Genomic DNA, 25,279 nt, shown 5'->3' with positions numbered 1-25,279 from the left:
ATACACAACAATCAGGCAGGTCATAAACATTTAATTGGTTTAACAAAAAAAGGCCTATATCACTTCCTAGACCGAACAAGACTGCTATTTCACTTTGTAGACACACGGGGAAGTCTAGACATCAACTGACATGCATAGAATATCAACAAAATCTCACACACACATTGGCACGTAACTCACTTAGGACCGGATCTATCCTGACTCTCTACTCAAAGCAGTTAAGCAACATCAAAATCAAACTATTTAAGGCACTTATCCAAGAGTCAAGATTTTAGCCTAGGAGTCACAACTAAGGAACTCACCACTCTCAAGACACAACAAAGTCAAGGAAAGTCATCTCTATTAAATACGATAACACAAGACTTCTTTATTCTTAACAAAAGAAAAACTAACTACCTACACCTGGTTCAAACAAAACCCTTGGAAAAGAATCGCGGCATAAGAAAAAAAATTTCTTCAACTTTGAACCCGCAAGAAGACAGTCAACAAAATCCATCATTGCGAAAAGTCAAAAAAAAATCCAATCAAAAGAAATTAAAAAAAAAACATGTATGCATTTACATGCCCCACCCCACACTTTAAATTGTGGCATATCTCCATGACACACAAATAAAAAGCAAGAGATAAAGGAAACTTCCCTGATTCATCTATTCGGGGTCTAAATCGAAGTCGAGATGTCCTTTGCATGCCCGATCCACTGCACACATCCATATTGAGAGCTTCTTTTTCGTTTTCTTTGGGTACACCCCACACATATCAGGCTTACTCTCTCAAGTTCGCTCCTTTAGGGGCCCCAATGCTCCTTCCATCTTGAAGATCACCCTTTCTTCCCCCAATCTGAGTGTGAGCTGCCTTACTTGAATGTCCAGAATTTCTCTTCTAGTAACCAAGAAGGGTCTCCCTAGAATCAGAGGGACCTCCCTATTCTCCTCTATGTTCTCCACAATGAAGTCCACAAGGAACACAAATTTGTCCATCCGAACGAGTACATCTTCCACTATTCCTTTAGGTATGATTATGGTCTGATCCGCCAGTTGCAAGGACACAGGTATCGACCTGATTTTTCCAATCTCTCCCTCTAATTTCCTGAAAATAGATAAAGGCATAAGATTAACAGAAGCACCTGAATCACACAAAAAAATTTCAAACTTAGTACTTGTAAGCACGTGATTTTTTCCTTATATGAGAATTACTCCAAAAAAATTCAAAAATAAAATGATTTTTCTTTGGTGTGCAATTTTGTGATATTTTTGAATAATTATTTGTATTTGTCTGTGCATGTTTATTTGTTAAATTAATAAAAATACAAAAAAAAATGTCGCATTTTGCATGTAGGATTTAATCCCACAATTGTTAGTAATTAAGTTTGTTTACAAAAAATGAAAATTACAAAAATAGGCATCTTTTGCATTTAATGTCCAAATGAACAATTTTATGCTTAATTATTACTTAATTGTGCGTTAATTGTTATTGGGAGATAATTTGCGCTTTTATAACTTAATTTAGTTCTTAATAATAATTTAAGTATTTTTATAATTTAGTTTTAGAAAAATAAAAGAAGAAAAGAGAGCGAAAATATAAAGAAAATCGGAATTGGGGCTCTTCTTCAATTTCAAACCACAAGCCCAAAAATTGCCCAACCTTCCCCATGACCCGGTCCACTTCAAACCGGGTCGACCCGGTCTGCCCCATTAACCCAATTACCCAACACCCCTTCTTCATTTTTTGTCCAACACAAAACAAAACCAAAAAAAAACACAAAAAACCCTAAAAACTAAAAACATCTGCCCCCTCTCTTCATCCTCTCCAAAAACCCTCCCATGGCTGCCCCTTGTAGCTTCGTCCCAACGACCATGGCTACCCCTTCTTTACCATTGTTAAACAACAACAAATCCGACCACAACACAAACACACACACGCCCAAAACTCGAAGCTTGATGCCATTGCTTCGTTGCTTCATTTCCTTCGTTAAGCTCAAAGCTTGCTCGATATCCATGGCTGCTGCTACGTCCAGTCGTCGACGACGAACAGCTCGTTGACCTTGACCTTCTCCAAACAGACCCAGCAAGCTTCACTTCATCGTCTTCGAAGCTCCCTCGTCGCCATGGACAACTACGCAGTCGCTGCCTCGTCGCTGCTGCCTTCTTCCTCGCGTCCAGCGTTGCTGCTACTGTTCACGCAGTTGTGCCTGCGTCGTCACTTCATCTTTTTCGCGAAAACCTTCCCAAATGCACCCCAGCTGTTCTGTCTCATCGTTCAGCTGCATCAACTGCGTCGGTTGCTTCGTCTTCTCCATCCAAATGTCCATGGCTAACCCTACTGTGCCTCGTCGAGCTCGAACCTGAGCTAGCATGGCTGCTGCTGTGTTTCGCTTCACCACTGTCCGTCTACCTCCCATCTGCTTCATCGCTGCCTTCATCTCCTTTAGTTGCTTAGGATCGTCTCCGTCGTTTGTTCGAGTTTTGGTTGGGGTCGTCAAAACAGTCCGTACATATTTCGTTTCGATCCGGTTAGTAGATTTTGAGTTTTATTTTGTCCGTATTTTGTTTTGATATTTCTCGAATCTAAAATCGGTAGATATTTGATTTTTTTTTTGTTTTGTTCATATTCATATGTTTTGTTGAATTAATTTTCATATTTCAAATGGAAATTTAATTAGTTGTTTTTCATGTTTATTTCATGTTTGTTTTATTGTTTAGGTAAAAATTTGTTAGTTTAATGTTTGTTAGATTCAAATTTAAATTTAATTAATTATTTCTTCAATTTGTTTCATGTGTTGTTATGTATTCTCCAGAAATTATTAATGTTGTTTGAATCGTTTGAATCCATCATGTTTGTTGCTTAAAAATAGATTTAATTCATGTTCATCTTTGTTTGAAGTTCATTTTAAATCCAGTAATTTAATGTGAGTTTATGTTTTGGTTTTTGATTCGTTGATGAATCATGTATTGTGTTGTTAATATTGTTGTTTCCTTGCTGTTGTTGTTGAAGATTGTTGATTTGTTGTTGAAGATTGTTGAGAAATTGGTCATCTTGGCTATATTTTGGTTAAGTTATGATTAATTGATTGTTTAGAGCTGATGGGGGTAGTTTGGTAAATTGCATTACATTCAGGGGTAGAATGGTAATTGCAATAAGGTCGGAGGGGTAGTTTGGTAATTGAACATTATTATAATTGTTTATGTAGGCATGGGGGACAAAATTTAATGGGGTGGGGTTTTGATATAATCGTTTAATATAATGGGGGTCAAAACATAATGTAGTGGAGGGGAATATGGCAATTGTTTATGGTAGGCATGGGGACAAGATGTAATGGGTTGGTTTGATATGTTAGTTTAATATAGTGGGGGATGAGTGGGAAGATAATGGGTTTGGTAGGAGCAAATGGGTTGATTTGAATTGATTAAAAGATTTCTGGGATGAGATATAAAGGAGAGGTCTTGAATCAGATTTTTTGGGGAGAGAAAAAAGACAGGAATAAGAATAGGAGAGAATACACATAGACAGAAAAAAAAAGAATAGAAGAGAGAGAATAAGAAAGAAAAAAAGCTGAATATTTAAGAGAGAAAGAAAAATTCCGAAAAATATTTAAACTTTCAAATAAAAAAAACTAAAAAAAATCTTTTGCTTTCATTCATTGTTTTGAAATCAGCATTAATTGTTGGTTGTTTCATAAGAGCTTGAAGCTTTTGTTTTGGGATTACTACTCCACCGGTCTGTTCCTGGGTTGTTACTGTTGCTGGACTGTTGTTGCTGTGCTGTATTGTTATTACTGCTGCTGATTCTCATCTTCATTTTCTTTTGCTTCCAATATCAGGTACACAACTGACACGCTGGTTATTGTAATCCGAATATGAAGCATGAATACGAAAAATGAAGAGTTGAAATTCTAAATTTGCTTTAATTATATTCTGAATTTTATTTGTATGTACAAATTATTTAGCTTGCAAAAATCAGAATCATGTAGCTATTTAATACATATAGTGGAACATCCGACGATAGCTTAACAGATGAACTATTTACATATATTGCCTAAAAATAAATAAATGGTGTAGTAACTCCGTCGAGCCAAAAATCAAACGAATAGGCCATCTAGCAAGAACTTGGCAGAAATATTGTTTAGTTAAATAATATTGGTTAATTTCAGCATGTAAATGGTCTAGGATTAAAATTAGATTGCTATGTTTTTTTTTAATTTGACAAACTGAGAACATGCCTAGTATAATATAACTAGGTAATAACATGTAAATAAATTAAGATATTTTCTCTTTTATTTTGTAGAGACAAATTTCAATAGAAAAATGTAGGCATTTTAGGACTGTCCTTTTAAAAATAAAAATGAGATGAGCCTCGCCCAATAAAATGCACCAATTGCGGGGCCCTCAATAAATGTTTAATTGAGTATTTAGAATTCGGGATGGACTGTTTAGTGAATTCCACGGTCTTACCCAAAAATGATAATACGCTAATCGCTTTAGGCACGATTTTAATAATAATACATTCTTAAACACGGGTGCGCATTTATGCGACCCAAATCCAAATCCCAAAATATTGAATAAAAATACGTTCCGGATCGCGGGTGCATTTTATGTGACGCAATCCAAAGACATGTTTTTAACAATGTTCAAATTCTTTTAAAAATAATAATAACAATTATGAAAGCGGTAAAAAGATAAAATTTGCACATGAGCGCATAATTGCATAAAATCAGATAAACAAGCCGAATATGACAGTTGAGCGACCGTGCTAGAACCACGGAACCTCGGGAATGCCTAACACCTTCTCCCGGGTTAATAGAATTCCTTATCTGGATTTCTGGTTCGCGGACTGTAATACAGAGTCATTCTTTTCCTCGATTCGGGATTAAAATAGGTGACTTGGGACACCCTAAATCTCCCAAGTGGCGACTCTGAAATAAATAAACAAATCCCGTTTCGATTGTCCTTTAATTGGAAAAAAACTCTTATGCCCCCCGCGGGGGCGGATAAAGGAGGTGTGACAGCTCTGGCGACTCTTCTGGGGAATAAAAGACCCAGAACCACTGGTTCAGGGTTAGAAATTCGAGCTTAGATAAATTGTTATATTTGGCTTTATCTGATTTTTACATGTTTTGAGCCTAATGTGCTAAATGCTGCTTTTACCGCTTTGATATTATCTGAACTGTATATAAACTGTGCCGAAACCCTTCTCTTCTTACCTCCGGGGAGAAGCTCGCTGGTCGAGACTCCCTATTCTGTTAGTGTCAATACCTGAAATAAGAAAGAGGCCGGACAAGTTACAAAGCCGGACGATCCCGCGGGTCCCCGGTACGTAGCCCCCTCCTCGACTCGAGTTGTCCGCTCGGGTACACAGTCTAGAACAAATACCCAAGTTATGAACTTAGAATAACTCAGCTTCATGCCGGATCCCTAGTAGGAACGTTTGTTTGCATCACGTGCATCTGACTTTGGAGGCTCAACACATGGGGTGGGTCTGTCTAGGACAGGTGTACCAAAAAATGAAAATGATCATCCTGATGCATCTTACTTGCTGCTACTTGCGCATTTATTTGATTCGAACTTGTGTGTAGACCGATTTTTGAATATCAGGAATATTGTGAAATTGAAAAAAAAGGAAAAAAAATAGCAGTTAGAGAATTGATTGTTTATTTCTGGAAAAAAAAACCAATGCCCAAATACTGTCAAAAACTCTGCCGAAATTTTGAGAAAATGAGAAAACAAATGTCTTATTAGTTTGTTTTATTAAAAGCAAAGGAAAAATAGAAAAAAATTCGTTGTTCTGTCTTGTTTTTTTGTTAAAAAAAATATAAAAAAAAATAGAAAAAAATAGTTTGTCTTGCCAAGAAAATTCAAAGTAAAATTCCAAAAGATATATATATATATATATATATATATATATATATATATATATATATATATATATATATATCTTTATTTTCCATTATTGATTTCTTTAGAAAGTCTTTTTAATTGTTTCTTTTTAAAAAAAATAAAATAAAATAAAATAAAATATAAAAATAAAAATAAAAATATTTTCTTTTAAAAAAAATCCGAAAATATTTTGATTCTTCTTTCAAAATTGAAAAGAAAATTCAAAATTCCAAAAATACTTTTTTAGAAGCATTTCTTTTATTAAAGGTGAAATTCCAAAAATATTTTCTTTCTTCTTTAGAATAAGAGAAAACAAATGAAAATTCAGACAAAAAATATTTTTCTTTTACTTTTGAAATTCTCAAAGTTCAAATCAAAAGAAAAGGAATTCTTAGAAGTCTTTATTTCAAAAAGAAAATCAATCAAAAATCCAAAAAAAAAATATACTTCTTTTCTTCTTTTAAAGCAGTTCTTTCACAAATTCAAAAAAAAATAATAATTTAAAATTAGTTTATTTACTTTATTCATGTCAGCCCGAACTACGCGGGTTTGATTCTCACCGGATGTGAGATACGTAGGCAACCCTCATCGGGTCCAACCCCACCTTTTGCTAAAATAGCCAAAAACAAATAAATAAACAAAAAAAAAATATGTCAAATTTTAATTTTGTCATAAAGAAGTCAGGTGACGCTGTTTTATCAAGACATAGCCGAATGTTCCTAAAAGGGATGCCGGAAGGCTGACTTTGCATAAACAACCACTTTTTGGGTCATGTTTAGGATTTTGGTCCAGTTGACCCACACAGCCTTAAAAATCTTCGTCCCTGAGGTGTTGAAGGGTCGTGTTTGCAACACCAGGTTTTATTGTAATTTGAAAAGAAAGAAAAAAAAAGAGTCAGCGGTCAGGTGAATACCGTTTGGATTTTAGTCAAAAATAAGCCGAGCCAGCTTCGGCCGCGTCTTAAACCGTTCTTGCCGAAATAGCCTTAGAGTATCTTTCAGTTGTTGAAAGGTTATTTTCGTAAAGTGTCATAAATAATCCTCCCGGCCACAAAATTCATATGAAATTGGGAAGGGGACATATTTGAAAAAATAACCGTTTGGCTGCCTTTATCAAACGGGGAAAGAAAATGGCCGTTTGTAAATCTTTTGATTAGAATATGTGGGTTGTTTGATTTTTGAGTTTGTAGGTCATCTTCATACCTTTGAAACTCAGTTTGTTTTCATATGAAAATTGAAAAAAAAATATTTATTATTGTTTATCTTTTATTGGTCCGAACTACGCAAGGTCTTTTCATGCGGGGTCATGATACGTAGGTAATCTCCATAAGATTCGACCACAACAAAAAAAAATGAAAAAAAAAAATCGAAAAAAAAAATCGAAAAAAAAAATGAAAAAGAAAATGAAAAAAAAAAGAGGAAAAGATGTTGTTAATAATGAGGACCGACTGAGTCCATTTTAACCTGTTGTTTTGAACCACAAAGAAATAAGGTGGTTGGTTTGTGGTAAGCCGGACAATGACACCCAGAATATCGCGCAGAATCCTTTACTTGCACCTCATGATACACACTCTGCGGGAATCGGGCCTGATAACAGAAGCACTCGAATCCTATTGGGGACTTGTTGACGGAGGTTGATGATATTAAAGCTGATAATGGTCTTGGCAGTATTGATGCGAAGCTCAGTGGCTAAGATGCCAATTTTGATAAAGTGGGAGGACGCTCCGTTCCTTGGTTAGCAAGAGAGAAGCTTGTGGTGGCTTATTTTGTTGTCATTTCTGTTGTCCGGATTATTCTTAGGGTTGTAATCCGAATATTGTCTTGTGTCAAACCTTCTTATCTTTCCATTTTGTCATATCAGTTTGTTTAAGTTTTGTCAAGGCTGTGTTAGGATTTTATTCTGCTTGTTTCGGTTGTTTTGTTATTCAAACCATTTCACTGGTAGTCTAATACAAAATCCGGTCTTTTATTATTTCCATTCATCTTTTTGTTTAATCCTTTTATCATTTTGTTCAGCGCCGATTCTAGTAACATGACATGCGCACACAGTTTGGGCCTAGTCTTTAAAGTTAATCATAAAACCCCGGAAAGGCAATCAGAACATTTAAAGGAAATAAGAACGGTTTGAAATTATTTGAAGCCCGAGTCATGTGGAACTGGGGCAAGTAAAACATAAAGAAAATCGTTAAAGGCAAGATTCGCCAAATTGGAATGAGGGTCGTTCATGAGAGTGAGAGTGTCGCCCAACGGTGCTTTAGAAATGACAAATGAAAAAGCAAGTGTTTAACATAATTGTCAAGTCCGGCACCATCGGAAGAGGCTATAAATCTATGTTCAATTGTGTTGTTTGCACTTGGCATGTTTTGAAGACTGGAATGACGAAGGCATTTTGTTCTGCTACCTAAACACTTTATCCTTCGTTATCCCTTTTGAGCCTTATTTATTTTCTTTCCTACCCCTCGTTCGGAATCAATAGCAACGACTAGGAAATACGAGCCTGGAAGGTAAAGAAAAAAATCAAAAAAAAAAAAAACGAAAAAAGAGAAAAATGATAACAAAAAAAACAAAAGAAAGTCAAATGAAAACAGAGGAATTGGGAACGACGTTTGACCTGATTTCTCAAAGAGGATACGTAGGCGCTTCACGGCTCGGTCATAGTTTTGAAAAATGAAAAAAAATCAATCAATTAAAATATCCCCAAGCAAGAAACTGGGGCAAAGGTCGCGTTTGTTGTAAATAAATCTAGTTCCGAAGGTTGTAACTTTGAACCCAAAATTGATGCATTTTTTGAGCCTTTAATACCCTTTCTTTCTAGCCCTATCCAAAACCCACATTACGGTCCAAAGAAAGACTTTCTGATCAGTCTTCAAAAGATGCCAAGTCAGACAAATGCGAGTCTTACCGGTGAACATAACATTCTGTTCCACAGCAGAAAGGACTCTAATCCCCAGTAGAAAGAGTCATACCAGCAACACTCCAAATCCCCAACTGGAAAGTGATACAAATGAGAGAGTCTTATCGGTGAAAACCTTCACAGGTGCCATAAGGCGATGAAAGCTGAGAGAAAAACCAAAATGAGAGAGGCTTGATAGTGAAAACCCTTCGGGCACTACAAGTCGAATAAGATTGGCAATCAGACGGGGAATCGTCAAGGGAAGGTCTTGAAAAGATGATTAACGGCGGAGGATAGGCCACATGTGCATGTCATGACCATTAGAGTCGGTATCTGCGTTTGATAGGTTTATATTTATAGTTTCTTTTGTTAAAGAGTCATCTTTCCTTTGTCTTTTTATTCTGTTCCCGTTTATCTTTTCCTTTCATAGAAAAATTCCCCAGTAGAGTCTGTTTGGTCAGAACGAGTGAGAAATGACTTCAAAATAGGCCATCAACTTTCCAATCATGCAAGATGAGATCTGACTAGTACATCCAAGTGGTATAGTCAGAAAGGAACAAGCGCGAGGCCAGTGTCAAAAAAGATATCCCCAGCAAAAGGGAATTGACAAAAGGATTGACGAGTGTCAATAGGGATATCCTTTCCAAAACCAAGGTTATAAACCTCAAGGCCAAGACCCGTGAACAAAGCAAGGAAAGCAGTGAGCATGATTTGGGGAAATTCATACGAGACTAAAGGTCGGGGAAATGCCAGTTTCCGAACTATGCCACAAAAGAAGAGGGATATCCCCAGCAGAAAGGGATTATCCCCAGCAAATAATATCATCCCCAACAAGTTGTGGAACACAGAGCAAGGAAGGAGAAAGGGAAAACCATCCCAGTAAGAGTATCACAACCAACCACCACGTTTTAAACTAACAAATTTCGTTTGATTTGAAACAGGTAAAGGAAATGGCATTGATGACAAAAAAGCATGCCATAAGGGAGACTGTCAAACTGGGGCAGAAAATTTTCCTTTCATTTAGAAAATTTTTTGGAAGTCAGGTACCCATTCGAGGAAGAATAAAAATAACACCAGTCTCAAGGGAAGTGGTCTTTGAACCAGTGTTGCCCCCAACATAATAAGTTTCAATGGAGGAAGTTGTTCCCCAGCAGACAGAACAAAGGGATGACACTTGTGCTAAGAAAAGCAAAAGGCCAGTATCATTCCCAACAGCCTTCCGAAGAGTGAAGCACTAGTTCTAAAGGAATCAGAATCCTCCAGCAGTGTTATCCTCGACAGCGTTATCCCCAGCTGATAACATTCTATCCCCCAACAGGTAAGTAAATAATTCCCCAATAGTGTTATCCCCAGCAGTTTCGAGGAGTCCAACACAAGTTTGGTGAAAATCGGTGTCCTCAGCGGTTCCTTTCGGGGAAAGGCAAAACGAGTCTTAAGGGAGGTAGTCTTCGAAGGAAGAAGCTAGCAAGAAAAAAAAAGAAAAGAAAAATAAGGGAAGTAGTTTGTAGAGGAATGAATCATCCTACTTAAAAGGAGGTAATTTTGGAAGGAGTAAGATAACATATTTACTCAGCAGAGTTATCCTCAGCAGTGTTAGCCCCAGCAGGGTTACTCAGCAGTTCGCAGTGTTATCCCCAGCTGATCATCGAGATGTAGAAGCATCCTCGACAGAGTTTCGACCAAGTTTCAAGAGGGTCGGACAACCCAGAGTGGGTAAAGAAGAAAAGGAAAATTCATCCCCAGCAAAATAATCCCCAGCAGTTTCAAGGGAAGGCAACACAGGTAAGTAAATAATTCAGGAATAAAGAAATGGTTTATCCATAGGAGAGGCATTTCCTCCTAAGTTTGTTTTACCCATAGGAGACGCATTTCCTCCTAAGTTTGTTTTTACCCATAGGAGGGGCATTTCCTCCTAAGTTTAGTTTCACCCATAGGAGAGGCATTTCCTCCTAAGTTTAGTTTTACCCCATAGGAGAGGCATTTCCTCCTAAGTTTATTTTTTTTACCCATAGGAGATGCATTTCCTTCTAAAGTTTAGTTTTACCCCTAGGAGGCGCACTTCCTAAGTTTATTTTTACCCATATGAGAGGCATTTCCTCCTAAGTTTGTTTTTACCCATAGGAGATGCATTTCCTCCGAAGTTTAGTTTTACCCATATGAGAGGCATTTCCTCCTAAGTTTATTTTTACCCATAGGAGAGGCATTTCCTCCTAAGTTTAGTTTTACTCATAGGAGAGGCATTTCCTCCTAAGTCTGTTTTACCCATAGGAGAGGCATTTCCTCCTAAGTTTAGTTTTACCTATAGGAAAGGCATTTCCTCCTAAGTTTAGTTTTACCCATAGGAGAGGCATTTCCTCCTAAAGTTTGAAATCAGGAGCCCGCCTAAAGAGAGGAATGGCGTTTTTATTTTTCAAAGTTATTGTTGAAGTTAGGCGCCCACCTGGATAACAAGGGAATATATTTCTGTTTTCATTTCATGTTCTAGGTCGCCCACCAGTATAATGCGGGAATACATTTTGTCTTTTCATTTCATGTTCTAGGTCGCCCACCAGTATAATGCGGGAATACATTTCTGTCTTTTCATTTCTTTTCTAGGTCGCCCACCAGTATAATGCGGGAATACATTTCTGTTCTAGGTCGCCCACAGTATAATGCGGGAATACATTTCTGCCTTTTCATTTCTGTTCTAGGTCGCCCACCAGTATAATGCGGGAATACATTTTTGTTCTAGGTCGTCCACCAGTATAATGCGGGAATACATTTTGTTCTAGGTCGCCCACCAGTATAATGCGGGAATACATTTCTGTTCTAGGTCGCCCACCAGTATAATGCGGGAATACATTTCTGTCTTTTCATTTCTGTTCTAGGTCGCCCACCAGTATAATGCGGGAATACATTTCATGTTCTAGGTCGCCCACCAGTATAATGCGGGAATACATTTATGTCTTTTCATTTCTGTTCTAGGTAATACATTTCTGTTCTAGGTCGCCCACCAGTATAATGAGGGAATACATTTCTGTCTTTTCATTTCTGTTCTAGGTCGCCCACCAGTATAATGCGGGAATACATTTCTGTTCTAGGTCGCCCACCAGTATAATGCGGGAATACATTTCTGTCTTTTCATTTCTATTCTAGGTCGCCCACCAGTATAATGCGGGAATACATTTCATGTTCTAGGTCGCCCACCAGTATAATGCGGGAATACATTTCTGTCTTTTCATTTCTGTTCTAGGTCGCCCACCAGTATAATGCGGGAATACATTTCTGTTCTAGGCCGCCCACCAGTATAATGCGGGAATACATTTCTGTCTTTTCATTTCTGTTCTAGGTCGCCCACTAGTATAATGCGGGAATACATTTCATGTTCTAGGTCGCCCACCAGTATAATGCGGGAATACATTTTTGTTCTAGGTTGCCCACCAGTATAATACGGGAATACATTTCTGTCTTTTCATTTCTGTTCTAGGTCGCCCACCAGTATAATGTGGGAATACATTTCTGTTCTAGGTCGCCCACCAGTATAATGCGGGAATATATTTCTGTATTTTTATTTCTGTTCTGGGTCGCCCACCAGTATAATGCGGGCATACATTTCATATTTTTGCGTCCAGGCGCCCACCTGTATAACGAGGGGAATACTTTTCAGTCTTATACTGCAGATCTTGAAATCAGTAACCCACCGGAAGGTAGAAGGTTACAACAGGAATTCCCAGCAAGAAACAATAAAAAATCCTCAGCACCGGAAAGCAGAAGGTTGCAACAAGAGGTCCCAGCACAAGTTGAAGCGCATGAGTCAAAAGGAAGGAAAGACGCGTCTTGAAAGAAGAGGCCCGTGAACATTAAATTATGCCCAGCATAACAGATTTGATGAAGAGAGACGTATCCCCAGAGGAACCGCCGAAAAGCTTAATGAAGAAAGCCATGTCCCCAGCGGACCAAGCAAAATGATGAAAACTGGTATTCAGAAAAGCAAAGGGCCAGTATCATTCCCAAATTCACGGAAGAAAAGCACCGGAGGAAACACAAGCCGACAAGAAAGCAAGGCAACAAGAACAAATTTCAGCCTAGCTTAGCTTCTTGTTTTCTTTTAAGCACGGTGTAACAAGGAGATCAGTAAGCAGTGGTAATAGCATGCAACAACAGTAACATTGCAGTCCCACGGTAGTCCCAGCTACCAAAACTTCCCGAACTACATTGACTTGATTCCTGTTTAGCCCAGGATATGTAGGAAACCTTTGAAGCAAAGGTTCGGTCAAATCTTTTTCAAAAAAATGCTTCACACAGAGTACTCGGATGGGCAAAAATCGCTCGCTTTATCTTTGCACGAAAACCCTTCGTGTCTTCGGGCAAAGAGGGAAGCTGTAAGCACGTGATTTTTGCCCTATATGAGAATTACTCCCAAAATATTCAAAAATAAAATGATTTTTCTTTGGTGTGCAATTTTGTGATATTTTGTGATATTTTTGAATAATTATTTGTATTTGTCTGTGCATGTTTATTTGTTAAATTAATAAAAATACAAAAAAAATGTCGCATTTTGCATGTAGGATTTAATCCCACAATTGTTAGTAATTAAGTTTGTTTACAAAAAATGAAAATTACAAAAATAGGCATCTTTTGCATTTATTGTCCAAATGAACAATTTTATGCTTAATTATTACTTAATTGTGCGTTAATTGTTATTGGGAGATAATTTGCGCTTTTATAACTTAATTTAGTTCTTAATAATAATTTAAGTATTTTTATAATTTAGTTTTAGAAAAATAAAAGAAGAAAAGAGAGCGAAAATATAAAGAAAATCGGAATTGGGCATCTTCTTCAATTTCAAACCACAAGCCCAAATATTGCCCAACCTTCCCCATGACCCGGTCCACTTCAAACCGGGTCGACCTGGTCTGCCCCATTAACCCAAGTACCCAACACCCCTTCTTCATTTTTTGTCCAACACAAAACAAAACCAAAAAAAAACACAAAAAACCCTAAAAACTAAAAACATCCGCCCCCTATCTTCATTCTCTCCAAAAACCCTCCCATGGCTGCCCCTTGCAGCTTCGTCCCAACGACCATGGCTACCCCTTCTTCACCATTGTTAAACAACAACAAATCCGACCACAACACAAACACACACACGCCCAAAACTCGAAGCTTGCTACCATTGCTTCGTTGCTTCATTTCCTTCGTTAAGCTCAAAGCTTGCTCAATATCCATGGCTGCTGCTACGTCCAGTCGTCAACGACGAACAGCTTGTAGACCTTGACCTTCTCCAAACAGACCCAGCAAGTTTCACTTCATCGTCTTCGAAGCTCCCTCGTCGCCATGGACAACTACGCAGTCGCTGCCTCGTAGCTGCTGCCTTCCTCCTTGCGTCCAGCGTTGCTGCTACTGTTCACGCAGCTGTGCCTGCGTCGTCACTTCATCTTTTTCGCGAAAACCTTCCCAAACGCACCCCAGCTGTTCTGTCTCATCGTTCAGCTGCGTCAACTGCGTCGGCTGCTTCGTCTTCTCCATCCAAATGTCCATGGCTGACCCTACTGTGCCTCGTCGAGCTCGAACCTGAGCTAGCATGGTTGCTGCTGCGTTTCGCTTCACCACTGTCCGTCTACCTCCCATCTGCTTCATCGCTGCCTTCATCTCCTTTAGTTGCTTAGGATCGTCTCCGTCGTTTGTTCGAGTTTTGGTTGGGGTCGTCAAAATAGTCCGTACATATTTCGTTTCGATCCGGTTAGTAGATTTTGAGTTTTATTTTGTCCGTATTTTGTTTTGATATTTCTCGAATCTAAAATCGGTAGATATTTGATTTTTTTGTTTTGTTCATGTTCATATGTTTTGTTGAATTAATTTTCAGATTTCAAATGGAAATTTAATTAGTTGTTTTTCATGTTTATTTCATGTTTGTTTTATTGTTTAGGTAAAAATTTGTTAGTTTAATGTTTGTTAGATTCAAATTGAAATTTAATTAATTATTTCTTTAATTTGTTTCATGTGTTGTTATGTATTCTCTAGAAATTATTAATGTTGTTTGAATCGTTTGAATCCATCATGTTTGTTGCATAAAAATAGATTTAATTCATGTTCATCTTTGTTTGAAGTTCATTTTAAATCCAGTAATTTAATGTGAGTTTATGTTTTGGTTTTTGATTCGTTGATGAATCATGTATTGTGTTGTTAATATTATTGTTTCCTTGCTGTTGTTGTTGAAGATTGTTGATTTGTTGATGAAGATTGTTGAGAAATTGGTCATCTTGGCTATATTTTGGTTAAGTTATGATTAATTGATTGTTTAGAGCTGATGGGGGTAGTTTGGTAAATTGCATTACATTCAGGGGTAGAATGGTAATTGCAATAAGGTCAGAGGGGTAGTTTGGTAATTGAACATTATTATAATTGTTTATGTAGGCATGGGGGACAAAATTTAATGGGGTGGGGTTTTGATATAATTGTTTAACATAATGGGGGACAAAACATAATGTAGTGGAGGGGAATATGGCAATTGTTTATGGTAGGCATGGGGGACAAGATGTAATGGGTTGGTTTGATATGTTAGTTTAATATAGTGGGGGATGAGTGGAAAGATAATGGGTTTGGTATGAGCAAATGGGTTGATTTGAATTGATTAAAAGATTTATGTGATGGGATATAAAGGAGAGGTCTTGAATCAGATTTTTTGGGGAGAGAAAAAAGACAGGAATAAGAATAGGAGAGAATACACATAGACAGAAAAAAAAAGAATAGAAGAGAGAGAATAAGAAAAAAAACGGGCAGATAGAGAGAGAGAGAGAGAAGAAAAAAAAGAGCTGAATATTTAAGAGAGAAAGAAAAATTCCGAAAAATATTTAAACTTTCAAATAAAAAAAAACTAAAAAAAAATCTTTTGCTTTCATTCATTGTTTTGAAATCAGCATTAATTGTTGGTTGTTTCATAAGAGCTTGAAGCTTTTGTTTTGGGATTACTACTCCACCGGTCTGTTCCTGGATTGTTATTGTTGCTGGACTGTTGTTGCTGTGCTGTATTGTTATTACTGCTGCTGATTCTCATCTTCATTTTCTTTTTCTTCCAATATCAGGTACACAACTGACACGCTGGTTATTGTAATCCGAATATGAAGCATGAATACGAAAAATGAAGAGTTGAAATTCTAAATTTGCTTTAATTATATTCTGAATTTTATTTGTATGTACAAATTATTTAGCTTGCAAAAATCAGAATCATGTAGCTATTTAATACATATAGTGGAACATCCGACGATAGCTTAACAGATGAACTATTTACATATATTGCCTAAAAATAAATAAATGGTGTAGTAACTCCGTCGAGCCAAAAATCAAACGAATAGGCCATCTAGCAAGAACTTGGCAGAAATATTGTTTAGTTAAATAATATTGGTTAATTTCAGCATGTAAATGGTCTAGGATTAAAATTAGATTGCTATGTTTTTTTTTAATTTGACAAACTGAGAACATGCCTAGTATAATGTAACTAGGTAATAACATGTAAATAAATTAAGATATTTTCTCTTTTATTTTGTAGAGACAAATTTCAATAGAAAAATGTAGGCATTTTAGGACTGTCCTTTTAAAAATAAAAATGAGATGAGCCTATCCCAATAAAATGCACCAATTGCGGGGCCCTCAATAAATGTTTAATTGAGTATTTAGAATTCGGGATGGACTGTTTAGTGAATTCCACAGTCTTACCCATAAATAATAATACGCTAATCGCTTTAGGCACGATTTTAATAATAATACATTCTTAAACACGGGTGCGCATTTATGCGACCCAAATCCAAATCCCAAAACATTGAATAAAAATACGTTCCGGATCGCGGGTGCATTTTATGTGACGCAATCCAAAGACATGTTTTTAACAATGTTCAAATTCTTTTAAAAATAATAATAACAATTATGAAAGCGGTAAAAAGATAAAATTTGCACATGAGCGCATAATTGCATAAAATCAGATAAACAAGCCGAATATGACAGTTGAGCGACCGTGCTAGAACCACGGAACCTCGGGAATGCCTAACACCTTCTCCCGGGTTAACAGAATTCCTTATCCGAATTTCTGGTTCGCGGACTGTAATACAGAGTCATTCTTTTCCTCGATTCGGGATTAAAATAGGTGACTTGGGACACCCTAAATCTCCCAAGTGGCGACTCTGAAATAAATAAACAAATCCCGTTTCGATTGTCCTTTAATTGGAAAAAAACTCCTACGCCCCCCGCGGGGGCAGATAAAGGAGGTGTGACAGTACTCCCTAAAGAGCAAGGTATAGTAAAATTCTTTGGATCTCCACACTTTTGAGGGAGCTAGTTTTTCCGAAATGCACTACAATGCTCTGTGAGCTTGAAAATTGATGTCTCTTCCACTTTTCACTTTTTGGACAATATTTCCTTCAAAAATTTAGCATAAGATGGCATCTGTGAAAGCACCGCTATGAAAGGTATATTCACATGTACCTGCTTGAGCACTTCTAGAAAGCGCCCGAATTGTTTGTCCAGCTTTTCTCTTCTATGCTTCTGCGGGAAAGGTAGAGCATGCATAATTTTACTTTCTTCAGTCTCCTCATTTATTGCATTCTCATCTTTCTTCTTCTTCTTCTAAGCTCTAGTCTTCTCCTCTTTTCCCCTTCTTCTTCAGACCCTCATCTACCATCCATGCACCTTTTTGAATGTTGTCATTTTTTTTTGCTCCTCCATAATCTCCACTTGACTTTCAATTAGCTCATCTTTTTGTTTTGCCCTGGATCCTCCTATACGTTCCCACTCCTCAAAGACACTGCATTTACTGTCTCTTTTGGATTTCTTTTAGTATCAACAGGAAGAGTTCATGGAACCCTCTCAGATAATAGATTAGCTAGTTGTCCCACCTATCTTTCCAAGTTTTGAATGGCCATGCCCTGTTCTATGATAGTTGTGCTATGGGTTTCAAGCCTCTCGTATGCCTTAATGATAAAGTCCTTCATGAGATCTTCCATGTTGGACTGATTGGACTATGGAGGATGATATTGCTGCCTCTGTTGATTTTGAAAACTTGGAGCTCCTTGTCCCTGGGGTCTGGAGTTATTTTTCTGCCATGCATTTGCACCCTCTAGTGAACTCCAAGAAACACCTGGGTGCCTCTGCCCCATGGAGTTAGAATTGTTTCCTCTTTGGTAGTTGCCTCTATCAAAGCTCCCCATAGCATTTGCTACTTCAGCTGAACTTTGACACTCATGTATAGGGTATCCCATTCCACAAAAGTCACATGTTGCTTGCCGCTCACTCTGTACGTTAGACAATTTTAACTTTCTTATCTATCTGACCATGGTATCTACGTAGGCTTGCACTAATGTGTTAGAGTCTTCCTAGTGAAACCTAGCTGATTTTCTTCTATCATTACTCTCAGTAGGCAATTGGTTAGCATCTTCAAAGAGCTCATCATTAATTGCAACAATCTCCTTAGGAGTCTTCATCATGAAAGGACCTCCAACTACAATACTCAGAGTTTGTCATGAGAAAGGTGTCAGTCCATCCCAAAAGTCCTGGAGTTGCATCCACAATTCAATCTTATTATGATGACTTTCTCACTATCTGCTTGAATCTTTCCCAAGCCTCAAAAATTGTTTCAGTGTCCTTCTGGCAGAACTAATGAATTTTCCTTCTAAACTTTACTGTTTTTGCAAAGAAGTATTTGTCAAGGAACATTTTAGTCATATCTTTCCAAGTCCTGATCCACCTAGTTGGTAAGTTATGAAGCCAGTGCTTCGCGTCATCCTTCAGCAAAAAGGGGAATGCCCTGAAGTAGACTGCATTTTTGACACTCTATTGTTGGAAGGTGTTCATGATTTCCTCAAGATCCATCAAGTGAGTGTCGTGCCCCCTTTTCCCTTTCTCGTGGAGAGAGGTCCGAGTTTCGACATTCCATGGGGTGCAATGACTCATTTACTTTTGGGTATTTGAAGAGTCGCCACCTAACGGATTATGGTGTGTTAGGGAACCTAGAGTGATTAACTCTTGGGTTGGTCTTCATTACCAGAGATTAGGGTAAGGGCTCGAGATAACCTCGAGGGGAAGGTGTTAGGAACCCCTCTTGGTCCACAACTGTGAGTCCCAACCGAACTCATATTTATAAATTAGTCGATACAAATAGTTGAATCAAATAAGTACAACACGTTTGAACAAATCAAGTAGTGAAATAAAGGTTGAACAAATTATAAAGGAAAGTTCTAAACAAGGAGAAGGTTTAGGGTAAAGGGGGGTCCTAGGTTGTTTATCCTATAGGATCACCCCACGCAAGTTCCGGTAAACACTCCTCATTAAGGGGCTACATGTGACATTAACGCGTAGTCATCATATCCCATGTCTACCCTTCCCGTCCCCTTATTGGTCATGCAAAGCGAGTGTTGGTCACTGATTCCTATTGTGTGCTGCTACATGTACCTTCTTAATAGTCCTGGAGGGAGTTAAGACCTCTACCTATAGGCAGTTCTAGACATACCCCTAAGGTTTTAAAGGCAAAAATCTAAGGCGACAGCCAAAGAGAAGCATTTAGGACTTTCACATAAATGGAGCAATTAAAGGCACATAGTTTCCTCTGTAAACGAGCATACATGCAGCACGACTCAACCACAAGTAAGGTCTTTGGTAATCAAAGTCCTAAGGCAGGATTTCTAAATGATTATGCAAGAATAAACCACTTTCAGATACAGAAGTCACAACTTATTAGTTGCCTAGGATCTCTTAAAAAGGCTTATTAGAATTCAAAACGTTGAGTGACCGGAACAGCTTCAGAGACATGCAAGTTTTGAAAATGCCCTAAGGCTTGCCTATATGCAAAACTGATATTTATGTTAATGCAGAAATAGACAAGTTTTGAAATAGTCCCTTTTAATCCTATAGGTAGGATATATAATGAGATTAGAGCAATGTTGGAAGAACCAGTTTCAGAAAATGTCGCTGCTTAACAAAGCCAGTTTTGAGAAGTAAACAAGGCGAGATACAATTGATCTATTTGGCTAATTAGAATTACCAGACAGAATTGCGAATTAGATCCTTATAGACATGATATCTAGGTGTATTATTAGTTTTAGGCAATTTGCAGTAACATGTGAAAAACTTACTGAATTAGAATTATGTCCTAGAGGCATGATATCTATATTTGAGTTGATTAAAAACATGTTGACTTGGAACCTGGAAACACGATCTCTAACATAACAAATGCAGGATTTATGAACATGGTTTGTATCTAATGCAAGTGACATTAAAAGTGAGGTCCTTATAGGCATGATTTCTATTATGAAATCTGATTCAACAGGAATAAAAACCCTATAGGCATGTTTTCTATTATGCAAAAGCAATCAGATTCAACAAGAATAAAAACCCTATAGGCATGTTTTCTATCGAGTGAGGCATGCAAATTTGCAAATAAGTCCTAAGGCAGGATTTCTACCCAAGTTGCCCCACAAGGTATACATTTACCCACCCTTTCACTAAATACCCCAAATATCTGTTAACAAATTATAACAGACCAACAAATGAATTACATAAGTGAAATGAAAAATTAAGAAGTTATTCTATAGAGAGCCTGCTATCAGGCCATAGTTACCCAAAGCCTCCAATGGTCTTTCAACCTCATTTCCATAGACAAATCTGAGTCTAGGTGCATCAAAGTACCCTAAGGGTCTCAAGGACCTCGGGTAATGCTTACACCTAGACTTAATAGCCAAGCATTGAACCAGTATAGTGTGGAAAGCCAGCCTTAGTATGCCAGAGTTCCAAGGGTTCTCAAGACGATCCCAAGGCAGTACACATACTAGAGGGGGCAGAACTTGTTAACTAGGAGTAGAGTGAAAGTGCGGGACTCATGTTTGAAAAAAGTTTATTAAAGACTAGACTCAAAAGGTCTGTTTTGAAAGCAATTAGTAACAGAGATCGTTGAAAAGAAGTTGGACTGGTAAACAAAGTTCAGACACTTAAGGATAAGATCACACACAACAAGTGAATGAATTCAGTAATCACACAAGGGTTAAGGGGGTTTAGGGATACATAGACATTGACTGCAGACACATGACCCTAGTAGGATTATTAGGACTGGTATGTACATGCTCAGAGATAGTTTGACACTGGCATAGTCACAATCCAGTCATGAACACATAGAGGGAATAGGGGTTTGGGATTCACAAAGTGGTAAGTGCACAGTAGGTGAAAGAATGCAATTGTCCAGGCATGCTTGAATTACATAAGGGGTACATGAATTCAAAAGAGGGAAGGGGGTCATATTAGCATGCTTAACTACAAACTTCACAGCAAAACCATAAGTAAAAGCAGGCTAGAAATAACAGAAACTGAAACAAGAAGAGAAACATATTGTTGTTGAGACTTTAAATTAACTATGACATACTAGTGAGGATAAAAGTAAGCAGAGTGAAAGAACCAGAGAGTATAGATGATTAGCCTTGGCTTTCAGCCATCCAATAGTAGTAGAATAACATAGAGATTTTAAGTAAGAGAGGGGTTTTTTGAAAGCCAAGAGTGTGTGTCCTTTGTGAAAGATTTAGAGTATTTATAGTTGAAAGTAGGTAGTGGAATAAGGTGAAAATCATCGTAGTATACTAATTTAAGAACTCAGAATCAATCACTTCAGAGAATCAAGGAATTACTTCCTTGAGTGAAGGTAGTCAAGGACAAACGGGAAGATTCAGTACCATATAAGGGAGGAAGGGAAATCAGTGCACGATTAAATAAGGAAAGTGTCAAGATTCAGTAGGCATAAAGTAGTCAATTAGGACCAAATTCAAAAGGACCTAATTAAGGAAAGACTAAGTAAAACAAAGTACCATAGTAAATAAGGTAATGCAATCAGTTAATTCAAACAGACGAGTAGAATTCCAGGACTTTGAAGGAAAATCTTTCAATTACCAAAAGTTAAGGAGAATCAGAATCAATCATGGGGAGTTATGATTCTGCATACCTCAACATATAAATAGAGACGATTGAACAGAAGTAACAAACAAACAAAGTCGATTATATAGGCAAAAAGAAACAAAAGATGAGCAAACACAGTCATGTAGAGGTGATGTAAGTAGGCTAGAGATTCAGCAAAACGTATTCAAAGCATGGTGACCACAAGAGATTAACTAGAACCAGGTAAACAGGGTAACCCACAGAAAAGAAGTAAAGGAGAGTCATTCTAACACACAGAACCAAAGTGGAGAATATCATGCTAACACACAGAATCAGAGTAAAGAAAATCAAGCTAACACATAGAGACAAGTAAAGAAAATCAGGCTAACACACAGAAACAAGTAAAGAAAATCATGCTAACTCACAGAAACAAGTAAAGAAAATACTATAGAAATTAGGGCTTTTTAACAGAGTTGAGTTAAAAAGCAGTAAGAACTTAAAATCGATCGAGATAAACAAGGAAAAAGGTTTAATCATAAAGAAATCAGTCGAAACAGGTATAGGAAGAACTCCGAAAATCCTAGTTTTCAAAGGGAGTAAAAATGGTTTACAGTAGAAGGTTTTTCAGGAAAAAAACTCGAGAATAAGCAAATCACATAAGGAAATAGGCTTAAAGCATAAAAATAACACAGATCTGAGAGATTCATAAGAGAGTTAGGGTTTCAAAAAGAAACCCAAGTAAAATCAAAAAGAATCTATTGAAACTTCATCAATCGTGACATATAAGGTGTGATTTTGCCCAAAATCATATCGGAGAACCCATAAGTAACAGAAACCCTAGGTCCGAATAGACATGGCCTAGGATCCTTGAAAGCCTTAGAGATGATGAGCAGAGTGATGAGAGACCTATTGGAGGCTTGGGTTGAAAAGTATAGTTGCCGGAGATGACCGAGACAGAGGGGAGTGGAGGAGTCTAGGGTTAGGTTTGAGATAAGAGTGGAGATGAGAGAGCATCTGAAGGCGACGCCTTTGGAGAAATGAATTAGGGTTGGGGGTTGTTTGGAAATTAAAAAGGAAATGAATTATTTGGACCGTTGATCTAGGAGATCAACGGTCAGGATTAGAATGGGTAGGTGGGTTTTAGGTTTGGGTAAGGGTTAATAGGGTGTGGGTCGGGTTTTTAATTGTAAAATTGGGCTGGGAATTTGGGTCTGATTTGGCTATAATTTAAATAGCCAGTTTTTCCCAATTATAATTTATAAAAATAATATTTAATTTCTGAAAAATATTTAAGGTGCAAAAATGATTTAAAATACATAATTAACAATATAAAAATACAAAATCCAATTTTATGCATATAAAACATAATTAAATCTTAAATTGGGCTAACATTGCAATTATATGCAATTTAGCTTTAAAAATACCAAATGTAATTGTAAAAATACATAAAAATTACATTAGCCATATTTTGGTATAAATATAGAAATTAAATAGATGAATTATTCAAACAATAATTTTGAAAATAATTTTGGGGGATTTTATGGGTAAAAAGGGAGAAAATAAACCAATTTAAACCCTTTAAAAATTATGGGAAAATAATAAAGCCTTGTGCATGCTTATATATGGATATATATATATATATATATATATATATATATATATATATATATAGGTATTTATGCTTATTTAAAATATATAGAAAAAAATTGGGTATCAACAGTGAGTGTTAGGATCTTCATTCACCTTCTCTCTGAAGACACGGTTATTCTGGATAGTGTGAAGTAGACATTGCTTCAACTCGAAATTATTAGCTGCTACGGGTAGAGGTCTGACACTAGATAGTCCCTAATTGTAGATTGGTCTGGAATAATCACCCAATGTTATACCAGGACTAGATACCATATTTTCGAACTGGTCTTCAATAGTGGGTCTATTTAGAACCATCTTCGATAGTCTTATCGACAACTCTATGGGCTGCTTCAGCTGCTATTCGTGTACCTTCTTGTTGTGTTGCCTCTCTTGAAGGTAAGTCTACTTCATAGTCACTGTTATTAGCCAAGAGTTCTTGGGTTGAAGGTTGCCCTAAGAACTTTCAGATGAGTTCTTTCTCTTTCCTCAACTGTCGCAGATTCTTTTTGATCTCTAGATTGTATGGAATTAATTCTTTTGAAGAAGATAAATTCATACACCAGAGAAGTCAACATGTTGCCTTCACATGGAAAAGAAAACCCGTGAAGAATAGAATAAAATAAGTTTCTGAATTAGCACCAGAAACTATTTTGAACACTATTGGTTGCAAATCCCCTACAACGGCATCAAAATTTAACGAGCGCAAAACACAACATGAATTTGATGCTCGCCAACCAAAGATAGTATAGTTTAATTATCGTCTCCACAGAGATTGGATTTAAATAATGCTCTAGTAATTTCTTGTTTAACTGCTAGTCAGAATGATCAAAACTTGATTAGGAATGATTCTGAACTACGATTAATTACTAAAGTAAAGCAATTGACAATTGACTTCAAAGCACTAGAGATTAACAGAGTTAGGTTGGTATCAATGTGAGAAATAAGAATTGTGACATGATAGGTGCAAGATTGCTATTCTGTATATGATACTATTATATTTATCCTGAGGTTCTATCAACTCTAACGAATTTAGTAAGTGATTATCTTATACTTTTGAATCAGACTCCTATCTCGATTAAATCCAATTCTTTCAAATAAACTAATGTGAAGTACAGTGAAACTTGCAAGAATCTATTTTTGTAGGAATGATCTAAGAGAAACTTCTCGCGAATATTTCTCAATATTAATTTTAACGGTAACTCAAAAATCTCTCTTGATTAGTTCAAAGAATCACCAAAATAAACTAAGGCATACGCTTCAATAAAATTTAATAAGATATTCCTCTTTCAATTAAATACTATATAGAATAAGATCACAACTATATTAAAGTTCCTCCAATATCAAGCAATTAAATAGGAGTCAAATCCATAACAACAACCAGGTCAGGTAATCATGTCAAACCCTAAAGTCAACTACTCCATAGATATGGAGAAATTCATCACAAAAAGAGTTAAAGAATAAGAAAGCATCAATCTAACGTTACAATCCAAAATCCCATATTGAATTGATGGAAAGATGATAAAATCATGTGTCTTGTAGCCTCCAATGATCTTCCAAAGCTTCCAAGGTCAAAAGTCCCTTAAAACGTCTTTTTGGTGTATTTATACCTTAGAGGACTAGGCCCAGAAGAAACTACCCTTTCCAAGTCGAAATAGGAAAATACTTTAAGAAAATAATACAGGCCCGTCGGCCCTTGCGGGGCGCTAGTGGGAAAGTTCATAGAGTGATTTCAGACGAACTCCAACAGAATACATTGTTGTGCGCGACTGTGTAACTTTCCCAGAGTGTTTTTTTTCTTCACATTTTAAATTCAAACTTGGCTCCCGACCTCCGAAAGCGATCCCGGTTTAATTTATTGGACTTTTAATCATACTTCAAAACTCCAAATTGTTCGATTTAGTTCCAGATTATCTTCTTAACTCGGAATCACTTCATACAAGGCATAAAACACATAATAAGTGCAATACATTTACATTTAAGCTCAAACACAAGTAAAATGCAGTAAT

The sequence above is a fragment of the Nicotiana sylvestris genome, chromosome 2 (genome assembly GCF_000393655.2).
Source record: "Nicotiana sylvestris chromosome 2, ASM39365v2, whole genome shotgun sequence".
Classification (NCBI taxonomy): domain Eukaryota; kingdom Viridiplantae; phylum Streptophyta; class Magnoliopsida; order Solanales; family Solanaceae; genus Nicotiana; species Nicotiana sylvestris.
Note: the sequence above shows the minus strand (reverse complement) of the source record.